This window comes from Scyliorhinus torazame, chromosome 6 (assembly GCF_047496885.1).
Source record: "Scyliorhinus torazame isolate Kashiwa2021f chromosome 6, sScyTor2.1, whole genome shotgun sequence".
Taxonomy (NCBI): domain Eukaryota; kingdom Metazoa; phylum Chordata; class Chondrichthyes; order Carcharhiniformes; family Scyliorhinidae; genus Scyliorhinus; species Scyliorhinus torazame.
This window is the reverse complement of record NC_092712.1, coordinates 233,687,620-233,697,823: the sequence shown is the minus strand read 5'-3', so window position 1 is coordinate 233,697,823 and position 10,204 is coordinate 233,687,620. Positions and strand designations below refer to the sequence as shown.

General features: G+C 47.7%; 1 long non-coding RNA gene across 2 annotated transcripts in view; it reads left to right on the top strand.

The window, feature by feature from the left end:
* The first annotated feature begins 3,745 nt into the window (after positions 1-3,745).
* LOC140425784 (uncharacterized) overlaps positions 3,746-10,204 on the top strand; it is a 30,885-nt gene continuing 24,426 nt past the window's right edge. For both annotated transcript variants that reach the window (XR_011948002.1, XR_011948003.1), the window contains exon 1: positions 3,746-4,212. This is a non-coding gene — a long non-coding RNA (uncharacterized lncRNA). The remainder of the gene's footprint in view (positions 4,213-10,204) is intronic.

Below are 10,204 nucleotides of genomic sequence, written 5' to 3'. Positions count from 1 at the left end.
CTTTCAAGGCACAGGAGCATGGCATTCCATTGGGGACTGACCTCGATTTTTGGCTGACACACAATTCTCCACCCGATTGCAATTCGCAATTCCGGCGTCGCTGGACGGAGAACCCTGCCCTAAATTTCTCCTAGATCCCATATAGCCAACAGACAGAAACTTTTATTTCATCATTCTGGACTTGAATTGAAACAAGGGTCAGAGTTTTATATGGAGGCAGTGGCCCAGCCCAGTGAGGAATAAGCTCTGCCTCTGCCTCCCCTGGAACCATATTACGGTCATCAGCCAACTAATTGCATGAGGTTGTGCCCACCATGTCCCTCACGTGGGAAAATGTCCCTCGCTCAAGACCTGCCAGACAATTCCAAATCCAGCAATGCCACTGGGACTGGTGTGTGCTACTTGGACCACAGTCAGTCCCATTGAGGAACAGCAATGGAGGCTGGATAACCAGGGAAGTGGGGTGGTTCTTTTGGGTCCAATCGGGCAGGTCCCAGCGAGGCAGCAATCAGAAGCCTAGGATATGCCAAAAACAGGGGAAGCCCTTGCTTTATTAAGCTCTGTATGACTACAAATATTTTTTCAGTCCTCCAGAACTGTAACCAATATCCTATACTGTGGTTGAAGCTTGTGAAAAAACCTCACAGAAAATGCAGAGAAAAACTGAAATGCTTGGAGACTGAGAAATATTTAACAAAGCATTGTGACCTGAAAAGAAATACTACTGAAGCCAGAGGTACAGAGGCAAAGTTACCAGAAAAAAGCTTCAGAGAAAGGCTTGAAAGCTGAAGGTAGGAATTTGCAATTCTTTACTGCAGCAGTAGACTCCATTGATTCTCCTTTGGAACACCAACTTCACATCCCAGTGCAAAGTGTCAACAGACCTAGCAGTGGTGAGCTAAATCTTTTAAAATCCCAGGCTACAGCAAGTCTTGAGAAATCTTCAAACATTTCTGTCAGAGATGTGTGGTTTGTAAAACACCACCGCTAAAAATCCAATACCTGGGTCTACGCCTTAACACCAAGTCCAAACTTGCTCAAAGATATATGGTAAATAGTTCATTAAATACTCTGGCAGAATCGAGACTTCTTAAACCCAACTAAAGGTAAGTAAAATCCAGGATTCAATGAATTTGTGACTTTAAAAATAAATACTGAGCTAGTAAACTCTGCAGGCAGGTGGTGTTTAATTGTTTTTATCAGGCTGAGCACGATCGCCACGGTAAGACTGTCAAAACCAGCAAGCCGGGGAATTCCGTTGTCTCCCAATGAACAGCGACAGCATCTTGAAATTCAGAAAGCTGCAGCTATTGGCACACTGCTGACACCAGAACATGTGGTGGTCAGCCTCGACTGAATTAAAAGGTTTAAAACTGAAGGCAGAGCTTAACAATCACCTTCCACTATATTTTCTCTGATTTAAAAATCCAGAAGATGACTCAGGCATTTTATTTTAAAGGTTTCTTGCAGAGGAAATAAGTTTTTTTTAAACAGCCTTGACAGCACAATGGAAACCCACCAAAACATGATCAGTTCAGTCAGAATAAAGAGAAGGCAAAATACGGTTACTGTGGAGCTATGTTGGGAGAAAAATTAATGAGGTACTCACAAGTAATGAAAAACAGCCATGGATAGTAAATGAAAACTACCAGACTAATTTAGGCTAAGATAAGAACCAAACCCATTATTGACTGTCTGGAGGGGATAATTTTGAGATTGTACATCACGACTAAGTAAGAAATCAGAAAAATACAAGTTATTATATTTTAACACACGTTTGGTGACTGAGTGGAAGAAATAACTCTAAAGCAAGACTTGATGAATCCTCAACCAGCTTTAATAAAATATTAGAAGTTTTTGAGAAATATTTTAAACTTCGTACTGACAGAGTAAAAAGTGGGATAGAAACCCTCAAGTAAAGCTACAAAAGAGTAATAGCATCACTCAAGAAAACCACACAAGCGCACCAGAGTTACAAAGTACTTTCCAGATGTTGGGCGAAATTCTCCCCCAACGGCGGGATGCCCGCCGACTGGCGCCAAAGCCGGTGCCAATCAGACGGGCATCGCGCCGGCCCAAAGGTGCAGAAGGCTCCGCATCTTTGGCGGCCTAGCCCCAACATTGAGGGGCTAGGCCGACGCCGGAGGGATTTCCGCCCCGCCAGCTGGCGGAAATGGCGTTTGTTGCCCCGCCAGCTGGCGGAAATGGCGTTTGTTGCCCCGCCAGCTGGCGCGGAAATGCGGCGCATGCGCGGGAGCGTCAGCGGCCGCTGTCAGTTTCCCAGCGCATGCGCGGGAGCGTCAGCGGCCGCTGTCAGTTTCCCGTGCATGCGCAGTGGGGAGAGGCTCTTCCACCTCCGCCATGATGGAGGCCGTAGCGGAGGCGGAAGGGAAAGAGTGCCCCCACGGCACAGGCCCGCCCACGGATCGGTGGGCCCCGATCGCGGGCCAGGCCACCGTGGGGGCACCCCCCGGGGTCAGATCGCCCCGCGCCCCCCCCCCCCCAGGACCCCGGAGCCCGCCCACGCCGCCTGGTCCCGCCGGTAAATACCAGGTTTGATTTACGTCGGCGGGACAGGCAATTCCTGGGCGGGACTTCGCCCCATCCGGGCCGGAGAATCCAGCGGGGGGTCCCGCCAACCGGCGCGGCCGGATTCCCACCCCCGCCCAATCTCCGGGAGCGGAGACTTCAGCGGGGGCTGAAGTCTCCAACCCGATGGGGGGTCGGAGAGTGACGCCCCAGATCTTTACACATTAAACAAACTGCAACAGCAGGTGGCAGTGTGGAATGAACAGCTGACTATGAATGAAGGGAAGTTATCTGATTAAGTTCAAAATACACAGACCCTGTAAAAGGAAAAGCAAATAAGGTTGGAAAATGTTTGCATCAAAGTTGATTTGAAGGCTGTATCTCTAAAAATGACGATAATGTCAATGAACGAAACTATGTGAAATATGAAAAATCAACTTTCTAAGGTGTCACAAAGGGACCAGAAGTAAATAATGACACTGAATTTCATTGTTGTCAAATTGATGCAGGAGATGGGAAAACTCAACCATTTTGTGCGGACATGCACAACAGCAGGCAGAAAATGCATTCAAAGATGTTATGGCATTGAAATACTCTTTGAGGAGCCAATATGTGCCTGGAAAAACAGGAGTTAAAAAAGAAGAAATCTAGTATTACTTCAGGAAAAGCAGCATTGGAGCTATCCATAGCAACAAGGCAATGGAGTAAAGTGCAGAATAAGAAGGAAAGTGTTGAACGTGGAATCAAGTAGGTGAAAGGAGAGCTAATTGTCCTTCAAGGTCAAATTCGAAACCAGCACATGTCCTTTTGGCATCACTTAGGAATAAATACTCCTTTGCATAACAGAATGAAGGAACAACAGGCTAAACACACTGAGACTCTGTTAATTTATAAGAAAACCCAAGATGAAGTAATTGCATTTCACAAAGAAAAGGCAAAGCTACTAAAGGACCTTCACACATGACAAAGGTCCCTCTGGTCAAAGTTTGTTCCTGTGGAAAATTACTGAGTGAAGCAAAATGAATTTAATGTTATTCATTAAACAAAGCAGTCGACAGTGAAGCCTCTGGAATGCTTTATACTCAGAAGAAAGCCACTAGGTGCCGTAAGGGTCTTACCTTTTTGTTCCTGTTTATTCCCTATTTATTCCCGTGTTTCCCCTTTCTTTTGTTTCTGCTGTTGCATTTACGATCCATGGATGTTTAATGGACTTGTGACTTTAAGGCAAATAGCCTTTAATTCAAACACAAAAATCTAGAAGGCTGTGCTGTTTTAGGCTGATATCAGTAATGACCTGGAATGATTGATGTGGCTGGTGGCCAATGAATTGGCCCAAAGGACTCTGGCCTACCCGGTAACATGTAACTTATACCTCTGGAATTTTTCTCAGAGCCACGAGGTTCCATTTTGGTTTCACTTTTAATTATGCAGTCTGGGTGGAGGATTCCAACTATTTTTCTCCCAAAGGATTCAGTTAAACTCTGTCTATAAGGCAACTATAAGGACTCTCTCGCTCTCTCTTCAGTAGAGCTGGATACCATTCTCTTGGAACTGCAAAGGCTTGATGTGAAACCATGAGGCAAGGTTTGATATGAGGTAAAAGTGTCTCAAGAAAGAAAGGACGTAAAACACAAACAAAAAACAGAATCTGATGTGAAGTCAGGGACCTCTCCTGGAAAAGCTGTGAGTAATATAATGCTAGCTGCAATTATGGGCTGTACACAAAAGATTTTAAACCACTCACAATTTTTAAAAAGTGCACTGAAGAACTCATTATCTGAAGCAAAGACTCTTATCTTTTGACCTTAATCTTTATTATTTTGTATCCCTTTCTACCCCTCAATGTTTGTCTGTCTTGTGTGGATGTGTAGAGAGTCCGGTAATTAAGCGGGATTTAGACACTAGCTTGACATTAAGCAGCTGTATTCACTGTAGATTTCATATGTCTTCTCTATAAATACACAGTAATTATGTTTAAATTGACAAACCTGGTGAGTGTAAATATTGGAGGGTCAAGGGCCAAAGATTTTGGGTACTTTTAGAAGAATTATTGGTTAATTCACTTCAGTTGTGTTGTGTAGCCATGTAAAATGGATAACTCCCGATTAGAATGGCCAAACCCTGATTTAAAATGGCGAACGGAAGAGGCTGATGGGAAAATCAGCCAACAGGACGCAAACAGACAGCTGCTGGTAAAACAGTGTATTCGTCTCTGGAGAAGCCAGACAGAATCGATACCTGCAGCAATCAACATACCAACACCCCAGCCATCTAGATATTAATCAGCAATCCCCGGGGACAATTGATACAAAATAGACACACAAAGCCAACCCAGACCTTTCGGCGCCAGCAGGAGCTGACACAAAGAGAGGTAAATGACCACCCATCGATCAAGGAATCGCTCCAGCACTGGAGAATATTGAACCAAGTGATTGGGACGAAGTCCAATCACTTGGAACCAGGTACAAGGTCCGCCCCGAGAGGCGGGAAGCCCCTGGGGACTCTAAGAATAGGGGCCAAGTTCAAATCGACCCTTCTTCTCCTCTCCGCACCCTTTGAGACCCTTCTGCAGAGAACATAAGTTTTACTCCAACGATCGCTACCAGATAGACACTCCTGACTATCGACCTGCACCAGCTTTGAATCCCGCAGGCACAGAACCCATACGAAAGGCCATTTGTTTCCCTGGCCTGGTGGGCAATTTCCAAAGTTAAGTATTGGCCTGTTAGTTGTAGGAAGTAGCTTAGAGGCAGAATTAATGTATAAGTATTAATTGCTGTATATAATAAATGAGCGTTGATTTAACTCTTACTAAGCGGTGTGTTGGATTATTAATCATTACTCGGACTTGAACCACGTGGCGGTATCAGAAAGATACCTGGCGGCTCAAGAGCAAAGGTGACAGAGCAAGAGCAATTAAATTAAGGCTAAAACGAGCAACAGTTGTGTCTCCGGGGCCTGTGGAACTGGAATTGACCGCGCACTAGCCCAGGGTCCGGGATTTGGGTTGCAGTATAAATTAAAAGAGACACCAGGTTTGTAGTAATATAACAGGATGACTTTGGAAACTGCTGAGAGTTTTCTTCAGTTGGATGACTTAACTCTGGTTTATTTTAAATAGCTTTGTAAAGACAAGTTACTCAAACTGGTAGGTGAATTAAAAATAGTGGCACCAGCTAGAGCTAGGAAGGCAGAGATAATTGAACTGATTGCTCAACATTTAAATTTGATAGAGATGCTAGGAAAAACGAAGAGCCCATGAGGCAGTGTAGTATCAGGGATGTTTTCTGGTGGGGAACTTAAGCCGCAGAGAGTTTGGTTCCAGTTAGAGCACAAAAGGGAATTAAAAAGATTAATGGAGTTGCAGAAAAAGGAAAGGGAGCTGAAGCAAGAATGACAAGAAAAAGAAATAGAAATGAAGCAAAAGGAAATGGAGATGGAAATGAGGAGAGAGCAAAAAGAAAGAGAGAGGGTGGAAAAAGAAAAAGAGAGTTCCAGATGAAGGCACTGCAAATGAGCAGGAAGCTACCAGAAATTAATGAGGTGCTTAATCCTAGAACAGACCCAGTGGCAATATGTTTAAATTTATACAGGCCCTCCCAGAATTCGATTATCAGGAGATAGAAAGCTTTTCTTAGAGCTTTTTTAGAAAATAGCAACCCAAATGGAGTGGCCAGGAGAAAAGTGGACATTACCCATGCAGGGCAAACTTAGTGGGCGGGCACAGGAATTTCATGTTTCCCTGTCAGAGCGAGAGTGGTAAAAAGGCTATTTTGGACACATATGGGTTGGCTCCTGAAGCAAATAGGCAGAGGTTTCAGAATTTAAGGAGAAAGCCGGGACAGACTTTAGCAGAATATGAAAGGGTTAAGCAGAATTCCCAGAGCCATAGTGGTGAGATTCCTCCGTTTTAAGGATAGAGAAATGGTCCTTAGATGGGCGAAGAAAACTCGGAGCAGTAAATGGGAGAACGCGGTGATCCGCGTTTATCAAGACTGGAGTGCGGAGGTGGCGAGAAGGAGGGCGAGCTTTAATCGGGCCAAGGCGGTGCTTCATAAAAAGAAGATAAAATTTGGAATGCTGCAACCGGCAAGACTGTGGGTCACATATCGAGGGAGGCACCACTACTTTGAGACGGCGGATGAAGCGTGGACTTTTATTGTGGAAGAAAAACTGGAATGAGTGGGTTATTAAAAAGAACGTTTGAACAAAGTGGTGGGGCGAATGTGGGGGGCAAAGAGGGGGGTTAAAAAGGGGGGAAAGAGGAGTTTTATGTACTAATCCTGCGATGTGGTAACTTTTCTCTCTCCCACAGGTGGTGATGGGGGGAGGAGGGGAGGTGGAGGAGATGGGGCGTTGGCCATTGGGGGCGGGGCCAAGGGAGAAGCGCGGGCTTGGTTCCCGCGCTATGATAATCATGGCGGGAATAGAGAAGCAGGAAGGAGGGGGCGTCGCACGGTGCGAGCCGAGGTCACGGGGGGAAGCCGAGGTCGGCCAGAGTTTGCTGACTTCTGGGAGCAACATGGGGGGAGTAATTACGCTAGCGGGGGATCTAGCGGGGGGGGGTGGGAGGGGGGAATTACTGGGTTGCTGCTGCTGGGGAGAGGGGGGAGTGGTATGGGGGAGGATGGGTGGGGGGGCACCGCCTGGGGGAGATACAGCTGCGTGGGAACCGGGTGAGGAGCTGGAAAAAGGTGATGGCTAATCGACAAGGGGGGGTAGGAAGCCCCCAAACTCGGCTGATCACGTGGAACGTGAGAGGGCTGAACGGGCCGATAAAGAGGGCACGAGTACTCGCACACCTTAAGAAACTTAAGGCAGATGTGGTTATGTTACAGGAAACGCACCTGAAACTGATAGACCAGGTTAGGCTACGCAAAGGATGGGTGGGGCAGGTGTTCCATTCGGGGCTAGATGCAAAAAACAGGGGGGTGGCTATATTAGTGGGGAAGCGGGTAATGTTCGAGGCAAAGACTATAGTGGCGGATAACGGGGGCAGATACGTGATGGTGAGTGGCAAACTACAGGGGGAGACGGTGGTTTTGGTAAACGTATATGCCCCGAACTGGGATGATGCCAATTTTATGAGGCGGATGCTAGGACGCATTCCGGACCTAGAGATGGGAAAGCTGATAATGGGGGGAGATTTTAATACGGTGTTGGAACCAGGGCTGGATAGGTCGAAGTCCAGGACTGGAAGGAGGCCGGCGGCAGCCAAGGTACTTAAAGATTTTATGGAGCAGATGGGAGGTGTAGACCCGTGGAGATTTAGCAGACCTAGGAGTAAGGAGTTCTCGTTTTTCTCCTATGTCCATAAAGTCTACTCGCGAATAGACTTTTTTGTGCTGGGTAGGGCATTGATCCCGAAGGTGAGGGGAACGGAGTATACGGCTATAGCCATTTCGGATCACGCTCCACACTGGGTGGACTTGGAGATAGGGGAGGAAACAGGAGGGCGCCCATCCTGGAGAATGGACATGGGACTAATGGCAGATGAGGGGGTGTGTCTAAGGGTGAGGGGGTGCATTGAAAAGTACTTGGAACTCAATGATAACGGGGAGGTCCAGGTGGGAGTGGCCTGGGAGGCGTTGAAGGCGGTGGTTAGAGGGGAGCTGATATCAATAAGGGCACATAAAGGGAAGCAGGAGAGTAAGGAACGGGAGCGGTTGCTGCAAGAACTTTTGAGGGTGGACAGACAATACGCGGAAGCACCGGAGGAGGGACTGTATAGGGAAAGGCAAAGGCTACATGTAGAATTTGACTTGCTGACTACGGGCACTGCAGAGGCACAATGGAGGAAGGCACAGGGTGTACAGTACGAATATGGGGAGAAGGCGAGCAGGTTGCTGGCACACCAATTGAGGAAAAGGGGAGCAGCGAGGGAAATAGGGGGAGTGAGGGATGAGGAAGGAGAGATGGAGCGGGGAGCGGAGAGAGTGAATGGAGTGTTCAAGACATTTTATAAAAAATTATATGAAGCTCAACCCCCGGATGGGAGGGAGAGAATGATGGGCTTCTTGGATCGGCTGGAATTTCCCAAGGTGGAAGAGCAGGAAAGGGTGGGACTGGGAGCACAGATCGAGGTAGAAGAAGTGGTGAAAGGAATTAGGAGCATGCAGGCGGGAAAGGCCCCGGGACCGGATGGATTCCCAGTCGAATTCTATAGAAAATATGTGGACTTGCTCGCCCCGGTACTGACGAGGACCTTTAATGAGGCAAAGGAAAGGGGACAACTGCCCCCGACTATGTCTGAAGCAACGATATCGCTTCTCTTAAAGAAGGAAAAGGACCCGCTACAATGCGGGTCCTATAGACCTATTTCCCTCCTAAATGTAGATGCCAAGATCCTGGCCAAGGTAATGGCAATGAGAATAGAGGAATGTGTCCCGGGGGTGGTCCACGAGGACCAAACTGGGTTTGTGAAGGGGAGACAGCTGAACACGAATATACGGAGGTTGTTAGGGGTAATGATGATGGCCCCACCAGAGGGAGAAACGGAGATAGTAGTGGCGATGGATGCCGAGAAAGCATTTGATAGAGTGGAGTGGGATTATTTGTGGGAGGTGTTGAGGAGATTTGGTTTTGGAGAGGGGTATGTTAGATGGGTGCAGCTGTTGTATAGGGCCCCAGTGGCGAGCGTGGTCACGAATGGACGGGGATCTGCATATTTTCGGCTCCATAGAGGGACAAGGCAGGGATGCCCTCTGTCCCCATTATTGTTTGCACTGGCGATTGAGCCCCTGGCGATAGCGTTGAGGGGTTCCAAGAAGTGGAGGGGAGTACTTAGGGGAGGAGAAGAACACCGGGTATCTTTGTATGCGGACGATTTGCTACTATACGTGGCAGACCCGGCGGAGGGGATGCCAGAAATAATGCGGATACTTGGGGAGTTTGGGGATTTTTCAGGGTATAAATTGAACATGGGGAAAAGTGAGTTGTTTGTGGTGCACCCAGGGGAGCAGAGTAGAGAAATAGAGGACCCACCGTTGAGGAAGGTAACAAGGGACTTTCGTTACCTGGGGATCCAGATAGCTAAGAATTGGGGCACATTGCATAGGTTAAATTTAACGCGGTTGGTGGAACAGATGGAGGAGGATTTCAAGAGATGGGATATGGTATCCCTGTCACTGGAAGGGAGGGTGCAGGCGGTTAAGATGGTGGTCCTCCCGAGATTCCTCTTTGTGTTTCAGTGCCTCCCGGTGGTGATCACGAAGGCTTTTTTTAAAAGGATTGAAAAGAGCATCATGGGTTTTGTGTGGGCCGGGAAGACCCCGAGAGTGAGGAAGGGATTCTTACAGCGTAGCAGGGATAGGGGGGGGCTGGCACTACCGAGCCTAAGTGAGTATTATTGGGCCGCTAATATTTCAATGGTGAGTAAGTGGATGGGAGAGGAGGAGGGAGCGGCGTGGAAGAGATTAGAGAGGGCGTCCTGTAGGGGGACTAGCCTACAGGCTATGGTGACAGCCCCATTGCCGTTCTCACCGAGGAACTACACCACAAGCTCGGTGGTGGTGGCTACACTGAAGATTTGGGGACAGTGGAGACGGCATAGGGGAAAGACTGGAGCCTTGGGGGGGTCCCCGATAAGAAACAATCATAGATTTGCCCCGGTGGGAATGGATGGGGGATATGGAATGTGGCAAAGAGCAGGAATAACGCAACTGAAAGATCTGTT